We start from the raw sequence: 13,727 nt of genomic DNA, 5'->3' as shown, positions 1-13,727 counted from the left end.
TGGTCTTTCGCAATGTGATACCCAACTTCTCTCTCATGTCCATATTTTCTGGTGCAATACCATTTATAAGACTCCATTCACAACATGAATTAATGTACCTATCGCAAGGGGGAGCATGCGTTCCGCAATTATTATGCCCATGTACATCCGGCGTCCTGCTCCAAACCGAATAAATTTAAAATCTAGCTTGCCCCTTAAAATCGATATCAAATCTTATATTTTGATAATTAAATAAATAAGGATTAATTTAGATCAAAGTGAAATTGGTGTTTTGATTAATAGGGATTGTGAAAAACTAGATTACTTTAAGGCTTGAATTAAGAGCACTTATCCCAATTAGGAGGCAGCTTTATAAAAGGATTAATCCTTATCTATTTAATAAGGATTTATATAGTATTTTATAAAGGTTACGCACATTTTTGTTAAGTAAGAGTACGTATCTCACTTGTGTTTAAGGAACATATCGTTTCTAAGTGTAACATACATACCCGATCGTTATATATGGTAATTATGAGTGGAAATAAATATGACGTGAAAGTCCGAAGTAGCCATGAAGATGCGAGAATGACGATGGTAACATGTACTGGTGAAATTATTCGACGGCGATGGTTAGAGCGTTCGCCTGTGCCAAGATCTATTATTCGCGTAACTGGTATGGAAGGAATTAAAGGTCTTTGCCAGCTGAAGAACTTTGATGTCAAGCAACTTGAAAATTTCAGCACAAATCATCCCGTGGAAGAGGGAGAAATGGTCGTAACGTGTGCGCAAATGGACCAAGGTTTAACAATCCCACTAGATTATGACGCTGCACGATTATTGTCTTTATGGCAGATTGCACCAATACAAATCGGGATGCCGCTATGGTTGGCATTTGCACGAGCTAAAGCTTTGGCAAAAAGCTACAAGCGTCCCTTTGGTTTTGAAGAATTGTTTCTTTTGCTGTGACCGCAACGTCGCATTGAGGTAGATGGGTCGTCATATTTTACCGTAGACTGGAAGACTGAGAAGAAGTTTAAAGGCTTACCGAAAGGTTACAAAGACTGGGATAAATATTGTTTTCTCCTCCAAGGACCATGGAATCCCCATGGAATACGTGTTCCAAATAAAATACGAGGTACGAAAAGCATTAAATTCTCAAATTTTATTGATTTGATTGTTGTATATTTGTATGTTTAAATGACGTTATTTTTTGTGATGCTCTATAGATGAAAGCCCTATTATTCCAAATATTGAGATTGGAAAACGAACTGCAGAGAACTTACAATTTTATTTTAGTAGTGACCGTGAGGAACACATTCTTGATTTAACTTGGCCTAATGAGGTTGCTTATTGGGGTTGGCGTAGCGAGAGACAAAATGATTGTGAGAAACTTTTTGGGCCAAAAACGCATCAAGAGCAATATGTTGCATCCAAAGACCAATTGACAGATAAGCGCCGAAGTAATGGAACGAATCTTAGAAGTGATTGCTTGCCAAGGAAATTATCGCTCAATTCTGGAGAGGGCTTAAATCAAAAGAAGCGAAAACTAACCAATGAAGTGCAAGATGATGGTTAGGAAGATTGGAAAACGCCTGAAGTGTCAACTAAGGCATCCGAAGAGGAAGATAGAATGAACAAACAAAAAGTTGACGAAAACTTTATTAGCGGTAGCGTTGAGTCCACAATCTCACAAAGCCGTTCTATTGATGTTGTGGAGCCCAAAGCATGTGAAGATAATGCTCCTCAAAGTGCTGCTAAAGCATTCCTCGTCGCAACTAACAAAGATGTCGCAACTACTATTTCACCTGTTATAGAAATTAGCTTAGAAACTGAAGATACCCAACTGCAGCTGTTTTGACCCCCACCTACGTGGCAAACGTCCATTAGTAGGGGTCTCTATTTTATTCATTTAATCAACAGGGCTAAAGCCCAATTCGCAATATCATGGATCAATGTACAGGCCCATTTACTCATGTGTCTAAGGCTGAACCTTAGCCACATGGCTTGCCACTAATATACGTTGATTTATGTCCAGATTCATTTCTTATCAAAGAGATAGTTATCAGTTGACAGTTATACTCTATCACAATTACTCAAGATACAAGATTACTTGAGCTACAAGGACTCTCTACTCTACCTCTATAAATATCAAACTATTTTTCATAAGGAACTACGTGGAAACTTGATCCCCAGATAATAGATCTTGGGTACGTAGGCAGCCATTATCTTGGTTCAGTTTCATCTCCCCCAACATCAAATTCCTTTGTTTCTTAGTGCATTCTTTACCATTGCTCTCGTTGTGTTGAAGCAGTTTATTGCCGAAACATAATTGGCGCCGTCTGTGGGGATCGAACCCACGACCACGTTATACACAGATTCTCGCCTTGTTGCCAATCAGTTTGGTGGGTCTTTTGAAGCAAGAGATGAGCGTATGGCGGCTTATCTTAGTTTGATATATAGTCTTTCTCGGCAATTTGATAGCATCTCTATCACTCAAAGACCCCAAAATGACTTACGCCATACGATTCATTGGCTTATCTCCGCTTTACCGTTAGAAGCTTAAAGGTCAAGACACATCACTTTTGGTATCATCTTTTCATCGCCTAAGTTTGAACGATTTTACGCTTTTGCTTAGTTCATTACTCTCATTACGAAAAAAATCGGACGGTTACCACATTTAGCTTTGTCGGCCTAAGTTTGAACGTTTTTTATGCTCGCTTAGTTCATTACTATCGCTACGACAAAAATCGGACGGTTACTACATTTAACCCTTCGGATCTAAGTTTGAACGCTTTTACGCTTAGTTAGTTACTATCACTATAACAACATCCGCAAAGTTACCACGTTTAGCTTCGTCGGTTTAAGTTTAAAGTTTTACGCCGCTTAGTCTATTACTATTGTTCCGACAAAATCGACGAGGTTACCACGTTTAGCTTCATCAGCCTAAGTTTGAACGCTTTTATGCTCGCTTAGCCTATTTTTGTAAAGTTAAGTACGCATTGGGGGCGTTTTTCTCTACGTGGGGGCGTCTCGTTCTATTTCATTTCAACTGCATAAATCTACAACATTGTTAGTTTTCCGCAGGTATGTTATTTGACACAACAACAATATTCAATAACAAACTCATTTTTATTTTTATTTTTCATCAAAAGAAGTTTTAGCTCTATGGTATTACATTCACACAATTACCTAATCAATTGTCTCTGTCAACTATCTTACGGTTGTTCGATTAAATCTACATTTTCTTCTTCGAAATCTGCATTTACTTCGCTTAGCGCTTTCGGTTAACTATTTTCCGCAATCATTCTTTTAACTAAGGCATTGTGCCGCTCTTTCTCAACTTAAACTTCGGGTTTCTTTTAATTCTTCTACGATATTAATTGACGTTTTTCTGTGCTAAACTTTTCTCCGTCGACTCTTTATGAATATAATTTGCTCGTAATACCGTTGTTTCTCCGTGCGGCGAGAAATCGCATTACGTCACCTTTCTTCGCGAAAACTTTCTCCAGCTTCATTATTTTTTATAAGGCATTAAGTCGAACAGTCTAAACGAAAAACTTTCCGAGTTAAATTTTCGTCAGCTTCATTATTTTTTCTAAGACATTGTGCCGATCTTTCTATGAAAAATTTTCCGAGCGAAAATTTTCGTCAGCGTCGTTAGTTTTTTCTAAGGCATTGTGCCGATCTTTCTACGAAAATTTTCCGAGTGAAAATTTTCGTCCGCTTCATTATTTTTTCTAAGGCATTATGCCATCTTTCTTTAAAAATTTTGATGTTTAAAATTTTAAAATACTTTCATTATTTTTCTAAGGCATTGTGTCAATCTTTCACGAAAATTTTCGAGTTTAAAATTTTCGCAACCTTCATATTTTTTCTAAGGCATTGTGCCGATCTTTCTATGAAAAATTTTCCGAAAATTTAAAATTTTCAACCTTTCATTATTTTTTCTAAGGCATTGTGCCGATCTTTTTTCTAAAAATTCTCCGAACGAAAAATTTTCGTCGGCTTCATTATTTTTTTCTAAGGCATTGTGCCGATCTTTTCTGAAAAATTCTCCGGTTTAAAAATTTTCGTCCAGCGTCATTATTTTTCTAAGGCATTAAGTCGAACTTTTCGGAAATAAACTTTCCGAGGCTCGTGACAACCGGCTCGTTTCTCCGTGACGGTAAAATTCGCGATTACGTTAACTTTCTATTGAAAACTTTATTTAGCTTCTTTATTATTATTATTATTATTATTATTATTATTTTCTCTCAGCATTGTGATCTTTCCGTTCGAACCTTTTCGTCAATATCTTTTGCTCGTAATTCCGCCGTTTCAACCTACGACAAAAATACAAATATTTTCGTCAATCTTTCAGACTTAACCAGAATTTTACGATAATTGATAAAAAAAATACTCACATATCTGTTTCCGACACCGCTTTGTCATATTCTCCACACTTTTCTCCGTTTTCTCCGTCTTCTTCGGCAGCCCAAAATAAATTAATAATTGCGCAATTTCTTTGCTTAACGGAATTGCATTCCCGCAACTTAATTGTGAGTAAGCCATTACTACTTCATCTTCTTCAACTTTCGTTTCAAATTCATACATTTCATCCATCTCAAATCTCTCGAGTACTAGTATTTTTCGTAGTTCTTTAAGTGACCATCGCCGTAGCGTCGTGCGTTTGTTGTATCTATCACCTTCTTTCCACCTCACCAAATCTACGATCGTCGTCGAGTTTTTTTGTTCTTGATTATCTTTCATCCGTATAGTATGGTAGTTTCTACCTGAAAAAAAGCAAATAAAACCGGGTCAGATAGGTCAAAAATCGGGTCAGAAAGCTCAATCACCGGGTTCACTGGGCCAGATTAATGTAACACAGGTACGGTGCCCCTCCTTTGCTGGTGTTGCACCGTATCTTGTGTGTTATTTCATTTTTCCGCATGCACGGACCATTATCGCACTCTGTTGATGTGGCACAGGTACGGTGCCCTTCCTTTGTGGGAGTTGCACCGTATCATGTTTTGGTTTAAAACATAAACCCAGTTTTGTATACTGGCGCTGCACCATATCTCCTTCAGTATCGCCTTCACCATTTTTTTCTCATCAGCTCATGTTAGCGTTCGCTCCATACACCAACAGTTTTGTGTTCACCATATGTTCCATGCAGAGGACATCCTAAGGAAAGAGTTCCAACGATTCTAGCGCCTCCATCTTTCACTGTTTCGCAACCACAAAGTCGTGGTTTTGCGGATAGAGCGTTTCCTCTTCCAAAAACTTCCTGTTCCGATGAGATGACGGTGGAAGAGTAAGCTAGGAGAGGTTAAGCCCTTCTGCCATAGGAAGTAGAAATCAGTACCAGTTCCGGTAGTGGTTACGGTACCACAGCTTTTGACAAGAAAAAAACGACTCCTGGCTTTATTCTTTTTTGTGTACGTTGGCTAAGGAGTTCAAGCGGCACATACCAAACCCATGGCTTATTAGTTTGGCAACATTAGCAAAAGGAGAGGCAAGGTTAAGGGAAAAGTAAATACCATAACAACGGTCATAACTCACCCAAAGTTTAATCGGTTTTCTTGGTTTTCGGCAACTGTTTTCCTCCTGTGAGTAATCCGCCTCTGTGGCCACCAATGGTACTTACTCTAACAAGACAATCCTGAGAGGCGTGCGACGAAGGGCTGCTGTAAAAGATCGATCGCCGTTAGATCTTCTTTTCACCGCTGCCGCGAGCTTGAAACCTTCCCAAGATTTTGTTATATAGTCTGGTCTACGAGTTATATAGTATTTCGTAGATAATATTTTACTGGGTGGGTTCTTATCTCACACGGTTTCTTATCTGTTTAGGATGGCGTACAGTTTTAGTCCCCTCCAGTTTTTCCTTTCGACTCCAACTCGTTTTTTTTTTTTTTTTCTATTTCTTACGAGACTGCCCCTACGTTTGTTTTTAACGGTCTAAACCTGGTATCGCTATTTCAGTGGCCCATGTCGTCAAAATCAATTTTCGTATTGTTCCGTAATGCGTTCGGTAGTTCGGTACAGTTTTCAGCAATCAATTTCGTTCGAAAATTTTTATCTGTGCATTTTCGGTCATTTTTTATTTAACTACGTCCTTGCGTATCGTATACGTTAATTTGAAATTTTTTCATTTCCGCTAATTCACGAATTTTTTCCGATTGTCCATTTTTCTTATCAGTTACATTCACACGACACTTTGTTATACACTCCGCTTACTCTTCTTTGCCATGTGAACTTTGTTCACCGACAAAGAGGGCGGTGTTTCACCCCCACCCACGTGGCAAACGCCCATTAGTAGGGGTCTCTATTTTATTCATTTAATCAGCGGGGCTAAAGCCCAATTCGCAATATCATGGATCAATGTGACAGCCCATTTACTCGTACGTGTCTAAGGTCGAACCTTAGCCACATGGCTTGCCACTAATATACGTTGATTTATGTCCGGATTCATTTCTTATCAAAGAGATAGTTATCGGTTACGGACAGTTATCTTTCTATCACAATTACTCAAGATACAAGATTACTTGAGCTACAAGGACTCTCTACTCTACCTCTATAAATATCAAACTATTTTTCATAAGGAACTACGTGGAAACTTGATCCCCAGATAATAGATCTTGGGTACGTAGGCAGCCATTATCTTGGTTCAGTTTCATCTCCCCCAACATCAAATTCCTTTGTTTCTTAGTGCATTCTTTACCATTGCTCTCGTTGTGTTGAAGCAGTTTATTGCCGAAACAGCAGCCTTCAAGGAGTGGACATTCCCAGGCCAATGAGGTTCATGCTATTGTTGATAGCTCTACGCAAGATGTTGTTGCCCCTTCACAAGCTGTAAACGCCACAATAATGGAAGCTACTGCACCCACTTCAATTGGTTTTTTGGAAGAAGACATGATAGATGCGTTAAGAACTACTGAAGTTCTTGATTTTGATCTGCTCGATGATTATGTTAACAAACATTTGATACAGCCTACTTCTGGAGAGAACCCTCTATCTGGTAACTCAATGTGTATAGGTGATACTTCAGATTTTTGCAATATGGGGATGCAAAAGTTACAAGAGGTTAGTATTCCATTGCACTTTAAATTATAGGATTTATCATAGTTTATTATAGTAATAAATTTATTTTTGTAGGCTAAAGAAAGTTTTGCTAAAGCAATGATAATGCTTGGTAAAGAAAAAGAACGGGGTCTATCACCACTGATGATAGAGAAGCTTCAGAACGATAAAGATGAGGCTCCAGCTGAGGTTGCCAAAGTCATTAATGAGTCGTCGGTTTTAAAAGAACGAGTGGCTGTTTTAGAGCATGAAAAAGGTTGTTTGGTGCAGCAAAAAATGGCTATGGAGAAAGCATTAAAAGTGAAAGAGACAGATTATAAGAAAATTGCATGTTGAAAAAGGTACGCTAGCTACATTGAATCCAAAGCTCTCCGCAGTGTTGCTTCAAAATGCTCAGCTGGAGTCTTCAGCAAAGAAGAATGTCGACTTGCTGAATGGAACGCGTGATGTGCTAAAAAACACTCTGGAACATTATACTTTGCTATATGATTCTCGTCCATTAAAAGAAAATGATGGTATACTTATTCCTAGTGCTATAGAAGACGCTATTGAAGATCTCGGCTTAGAAGATGATTTAGGAGGAGATTCTACCCCTTCTAAAGAAGAAGACGAACAGTCGACTTAAATTGTTATTTATTTGTCGTAGACTTAGTAGTTACGTTATAGTCATCTACTCATCTACCTGTTACTAGCTGATTTCCCTCTCAATAATATATAATTTATTTGCCACAATTTGATCGTATATGTTTGTATCGTTTTGGATTTATTCCCTTTTAGAGTAAGTCGACACTTTGACACCCTTGCAATGAGCTGAATAAGTATTTAAGTTCTGTTTGTGATGATGAGTGTTGCCCTATGATGATTTTGCAAACTAGTCGTCATTACTTGTTGGGAAATGCTAATTAACAACTACCGAAAATTGACTTGAGACCATATCAGTGGGATTCATTTTCTAATAGCTCGGCTGATATGAAGGTTGTTTCTTTGCTAGATTCTCCAATTTGAACTTCTAAGAGGCGGTCTATAGTCGGTGGTCCTTCACTTGATGATATGGTGGAACAGTTTATTTGTGGTGCGGATTGTGCTTGAATGACTTCTTGTGAATTGCTTAAAATTGTGTTCCCATGCATATCAGATTGACGGTAATCATCTAATATTCTTTCGTGACAACGGCTAGAAGCCATCTGATCTCCTCGTATTTTGCAAATTTTGTCTAGAGATGGAAATTTCACTGCTTGGTGGAGGGTAGAGACAACAGCACCCATACAGTGGAGCCAATCCCTACCTAAAATTGCATTGTAAGAAGATTTGCAGTTCATTAAAAGAAAATCAATGTTGACCGCCTTATCTATGAGTTTGACTGGTAAAGAAACTCTTCCGAATCGAGTTTCTTTGTTCCATCAAAACCGATTATTGGGTTGTTATCCGTGACAATCAATTTTTCGAAAGTTTCATATCATTATAACAACCCGCAAAAATTACACTAGCGTAACTTCCGGTGTCTATCATGACACGCTATACCGCCATAGACCAATGTAAGATGTGATAACGACGGCATCGTGAATGAGGGTGATGGATGCCAATTAGGTCTCTGTCAAGGTAAAAACATAGTGGGCTTGGTTCGATGGTTTCGGCGCGAAGTTCCTTCAATAAAATCGAAGCTATTTATGTGATATAACTCACGTAAAAACCGCAACTTTTCTTTTTGCTCACATTTTTGTTTTGTGCGTGACACGTCATTGATTCTGGTGTGACCAGCTTTGATGACGTTGTAACTTGAGATTGACAAATTCTGTTGAGCACTTTTAGTGCTGAAGAATTCCTCTAGTTGTCCCTTCTCTACTAGCTTTTGTATCTTTCCCCGTAAGGATCTGCATTGTTAGGTTTCGCGGACCAAAGTCATTGTGGAAAAGACACCATAGATTTTTATCACGCGTAGACTTTGTACCTTCGGGTAAAGGTATTGGAGGGAAAAGCAGATTGCGACTTTTAATCTTTCATAGATTGAGGCATATTTGGCATTGATGGAGTGAGCTTCATCTCTTCTCAAAAATTGTTGGTCTTTTAAGATCCCCGCCGCCGGTTGTTGAAGTTTCCATCAGGCTTTGTTTCGCTTTTGCTTTTTGGTATCGTAGATTTTTTTCCTCTAAAATCTTTGTCCCTTGAAGTTCGTGGCTACCGATCTATTTCAAGATTGATGAATCTGTAGCGTTAGCGGTGAACAAGTCGATTTCGCCCGGGGAGGATCTCTTACCAAATGAGTTATATATTCCGTTAGTATCAAAACGGAGAGCTTCTTTGAATCGTGAATGATCATCATAGCTAGCACATCTATGACCCCGCTTGGATTTGGCTAAATGGGACAAACGAATTTCGCAAGTGTTTCATCTTTTTGTTATTTTGTGTTTAGCAAGATATTGACATTTTAGGCCGAGTCCAATTATGTTGAAATCGATCCGTGAACCGACCGCTAACTCCCCGAAAGATTCGATAGATCTATTTCGGAATTTTCGATAGCCATCGCAAAGCTTCCCCTTTTAGGGTTGCCGGAAAAAGTTTGCATAAGAGAGCGTCATCCTTACGCCAAAAAACTAGCCTGCTTTTGAACTCCATAACATGGTTGTTTGGATCACCTTCTGCTTCATCGTACTTAGGCAACTCTGGCTGTTTGAAACCTTCTTGATGTTCTGCATTTTGTATACGCCAGGAAAAACGTCTAACGATGTCTTCATTTACGGCTAAGTCTTTCCAATGTTTTTCCTTTAGATCAGTATTATTCATTGCCTTTTTAACGATGTCTTTAATCTGCTGTTCAGTATATGTTATTCCTTCATTTGTTTGGCGACGGACGATTTGTGGTTGAACTTCTTGACCTTGTTTCATATGCGCCTGCCCCCAGTTGTTGCCCATATCTGGAAACCTTGGGTGCTCTGGACTGCGAGACCTATGACGGAAGTTTGAAATGTCTCGGTGCACTGGAGAGTAATCTATATGATGAGTGTTATCTCTATGTCGATCTTCCAGTTGTCTTCTGCACTAATTCCTTTCGTTCAAGTCAAGTCTTAGGTCGTGATTCAGATCTTGCTTGAGGTCACAGCTCGATTGCCCCAAGTGAGTTCTAATGTTGGGTGGTATCATCCGATCTGACCGCCGTAATGTGCTGCTATCCTGGCTTACGAGGTTTGTATTACCTCGGTAGTATGGCTGGTGGCTTGTTCAGTGTGAATCAGACTCCCTTGAGGAGATACGACAACTAGTATATGACATGTGATGTTGTCTATCACGCCTGCTATTACGACCATTGACATCAGGAGTCCTCAATCGCCTTAATAAATTGGTTGAAATATGTCGTGGCCTGGATTGATTTGGGCGATTTTCAGGGACATCATCAGTGGTTCGAAATCTTTCGCTATTACTTTGCAAGCGGTGGAATACACTGCGGTTTTCTCCAGATCTTAGGATTCTTTATGGAATAGATGAAGCAGTATCATTGTTGTCTATCTGTACTTGCTTCCCTTCATTTATTTGCTTCTGCAAGTCCGCGTTATGCCCCTTTTCATTTCTAAGTTTGTTACGCAGAGCCTCCAGAGTCATTTCTTCATCACCTGTGTCCTTATCATTTGGATCTGCAACCATATTTGCATCTGCATCTGGATCTGGATCTGCATCTGGATCTGGCGAATTAGTATCATTAGGAGGAGAAGATACTGGAGCTTGTGACCTTGGAAATATAGATCTGCATTTGCCTTGGTGCCGAAGCAACAAAGGTGGAGCCTGTTGGTTTGATGCAACTTCATCGACACGAACTTCAGCATTTTGTTGATTGTTTCCCTCTGATGGTTGTGCTCTTGTCTGCTTGTTCGCTAGAGATCTTGTTATAGTAAGCCATTAACAAAGACTGAGAGAGATACGTGGAAGAGAGAACGTTAACAAGAACCGCAGACGGCGCCAATTATGTTTGGGTAGGAATTCACCCAGACACACTATTGAATCTGCAAGGGGAGATGTTGTATAAAGAATGAGATTGTGCCTTAATGGCTGCCTACGTATCCAGAATATGTATCCAGAATCAAGTCTCTAAAAACGTAGTTCTTTGTTAAGTGAAGAGTCCTATTTATAGAAATAGAAAATAAGAGTCCTAACAGCACAAAGACTCTTACTAGATAGGACTGGTTAACTAAACATGTGACCGGCTCAGGTGACTGACTGGGCCGTCCCGATGTCTACTTCATATGTGAGCCGTCCAAGTGGCTAACTAGAACCGTGGAGCCGTCCGGTGGCTAAGTGGACATGTGAGCCATCCAGGTGGCTAAGTGGACATGTGAGCCATCCAAGTGGCTAAGTGGACATGTGAGCCGTCCAGGTAGCCGAGGATCGGTTACTTAGACTTAATATAAAGACTAAGTCCCTAATGAGTTCGTTAGCCAGGGTACAAATGTGGAGGTACGTACATAAGGTAGAACTAAAATGCTCCTTTACAGAAGAATACAATGTTCTATGTCTATAATGGTTGGCTCGATCTGCAACAAGGATTTCCAAAATTTGAGAGCACCAGCTCTTTTCATCTTTCATGGCCATGAGGTCGAAATCACAACTAATATTAGGGAGTGGTTAGAGAAAGTAGAGAACAACCATTGTTGTGTGTTTATAATATTTTATCATTTATATAAAAGGTCGATGATATACTGTTTAAATTCCATAAAAGATGTGTCTGCTACTATTTTGCCGTTATCAATAGAGTTCTTGCATTTAGAGGCTTATGTTGTTGTTGGAATTTGACACAATCTTATTTACTATGCCATTTTGCCTTAATGATTTCATTACTCGACGATTCTTGAAATCCATCATACACTAAGAAGACACACATCATAGTTTTAAGGTGCATCTTGCTTGAGATATCCATAAATGCTTCATATGTCATATGCTGGGAGTGTAATTGATTGCATTGGAGCTTCTTAGCAGGGGCAGCAAGACAATAACATATTTATCACCATTTGCCCACCACTTGGTTTGGTGAAGATTAAGTTTTATGATGCTTTTTAAAAGTGATGGTTATCATAATACTCTAGCTGCGGCTGGAAGGGACAATGAAGGAAGCTTTCAAGGTGCTTGCTCAAGAAAGAAGAAGGTTAATACGTCTGCATAAGCAAAATTACTAGATCTTTGAAACAGGGGAATTTTCACACCAGAAACAATGGAGCAGTACTTTTTATGAAGGGGATGTCAAGCAAGTTATAGGCGCATGTAGGGGGATGGAGCTGACAATGCACCATGGAGGTGGAAACCAATGCTTACAAATATATTTTGTTATAAATTTTTTTGTAATGAACTTCGTTTCTTTTAGACATACCCTTAGAGGATGTAACATGCTTGCTCAAAAACACTTGCCGCTTTTTAGGCAACCAAGAGTGGACTGTAGAGTTATTTTTGTATTGTAATGACTCCTTAAATTTTTGATAAATGAATGAATTTGATGTATATGTTTATATAACAAAGGTCATCCTAATCCAAAACAATCTAAGTAGCATACACCCTCCATAAGCACTCAATATTAATTTTGTAAATAATAGTTATTAGATTTTTGTGTTTCTTTTGCAGCTTTTAATTTAATTAATAAAAAAATGAATAACTTTATGACTCTCGAGTATGAGCTACGGGTTAATTTCTAGTTTTTTATACATGACACGTATGTGGTGTCATTTTCACCGTTTGAAGTCATTTGAACTCTTAACTCCCAACTAGAAAACTGTTAACTCATAGATCCGCTCCTGAGCAAAATTATCAACCTACCCAGCAATCTGAGGGAATATCAGGCTGCTTAGCAGTGACAGATATTTCAATTTGCTCAGCATTGACTGCCTGCACATCAATAACAACCCTTCATTGTAAAAATCAAAACCAAAACATTGCCGTCTTAGACTCCTAGCCTCATTGAAAACATATCCATCCTCATACTCACTGAAGACATAGTTGGCTAGTTTAATCTAGTTAATGTGTATATTATGTAGTTAACCCATAAAAATATCTAATTTCCACTTACCAATTCAACAAATTCTAAACTATTATTATTATTATTATTATTATTATTTCAATAAAAAAAAAGGGGTCATATCAAAAAAAATGTGTATTCTGTTCCCTAATGAGTATCCTTAGCTATATATACATCTGGGCCACCCCACCCCCCCCCCCCTCTCAAACTCATGATAGGAGTATGTACAATCATGAGTTTGCATACATACTGGAAAAGGTGTAACCATAATTCCCACGAGAACAGGAACATGAATCGCATGAGAACACGAATCGCCACAAGAACACGAACAAATACCCACCACTACCTAATCAAAGATGAGAACACTAATATAAACCCTACCATTACCTAATCACCATGACCATGAAAGCACCACAAAAAGGCACCAAAACAATAAACCAAGCTATTCAAGGGTGATCCCAATCTACTTCCATAAAAGAGGAACTAGGGGCGTAAGATAAAGGGCAACAAAAACAAATGTTGATCCCAGATGTCCAAAAGTTGTTGCATTGCAAGAATCGTAAAAGTCAAAAGTGCGACTTCATTATCCGATCTTTGAAGTATTAGGTTGAGAGTGAGACAAGTGAAGTGACGATGGACTCAGAGTGGGTGGAATGGGTGGATTACGTTGTTGTTGAGAGGTCTCGACACCCCTTCCAAG

Source organism: Coptis chinensis, chromosome 5 (genome assembly GCF_015680905.1).
Source record: "Coptis chinensis isolate HL-2020 chromosome 5, ASM1568090v1, whole genome shotgun sequence".
Classification (NCBI taxonomy): domain Eukaryota; kingdom Viridiplantae; phylum Streptophyta; class Magnoliopsida; order Ranunculales; family Ranunculaceae; genus Coptis; species Coptis chinensis.
The sequence above is the reverse complement of the archived record's forward strand: the minus strand, read 5'-3'. Positions refer to the sequence as shown.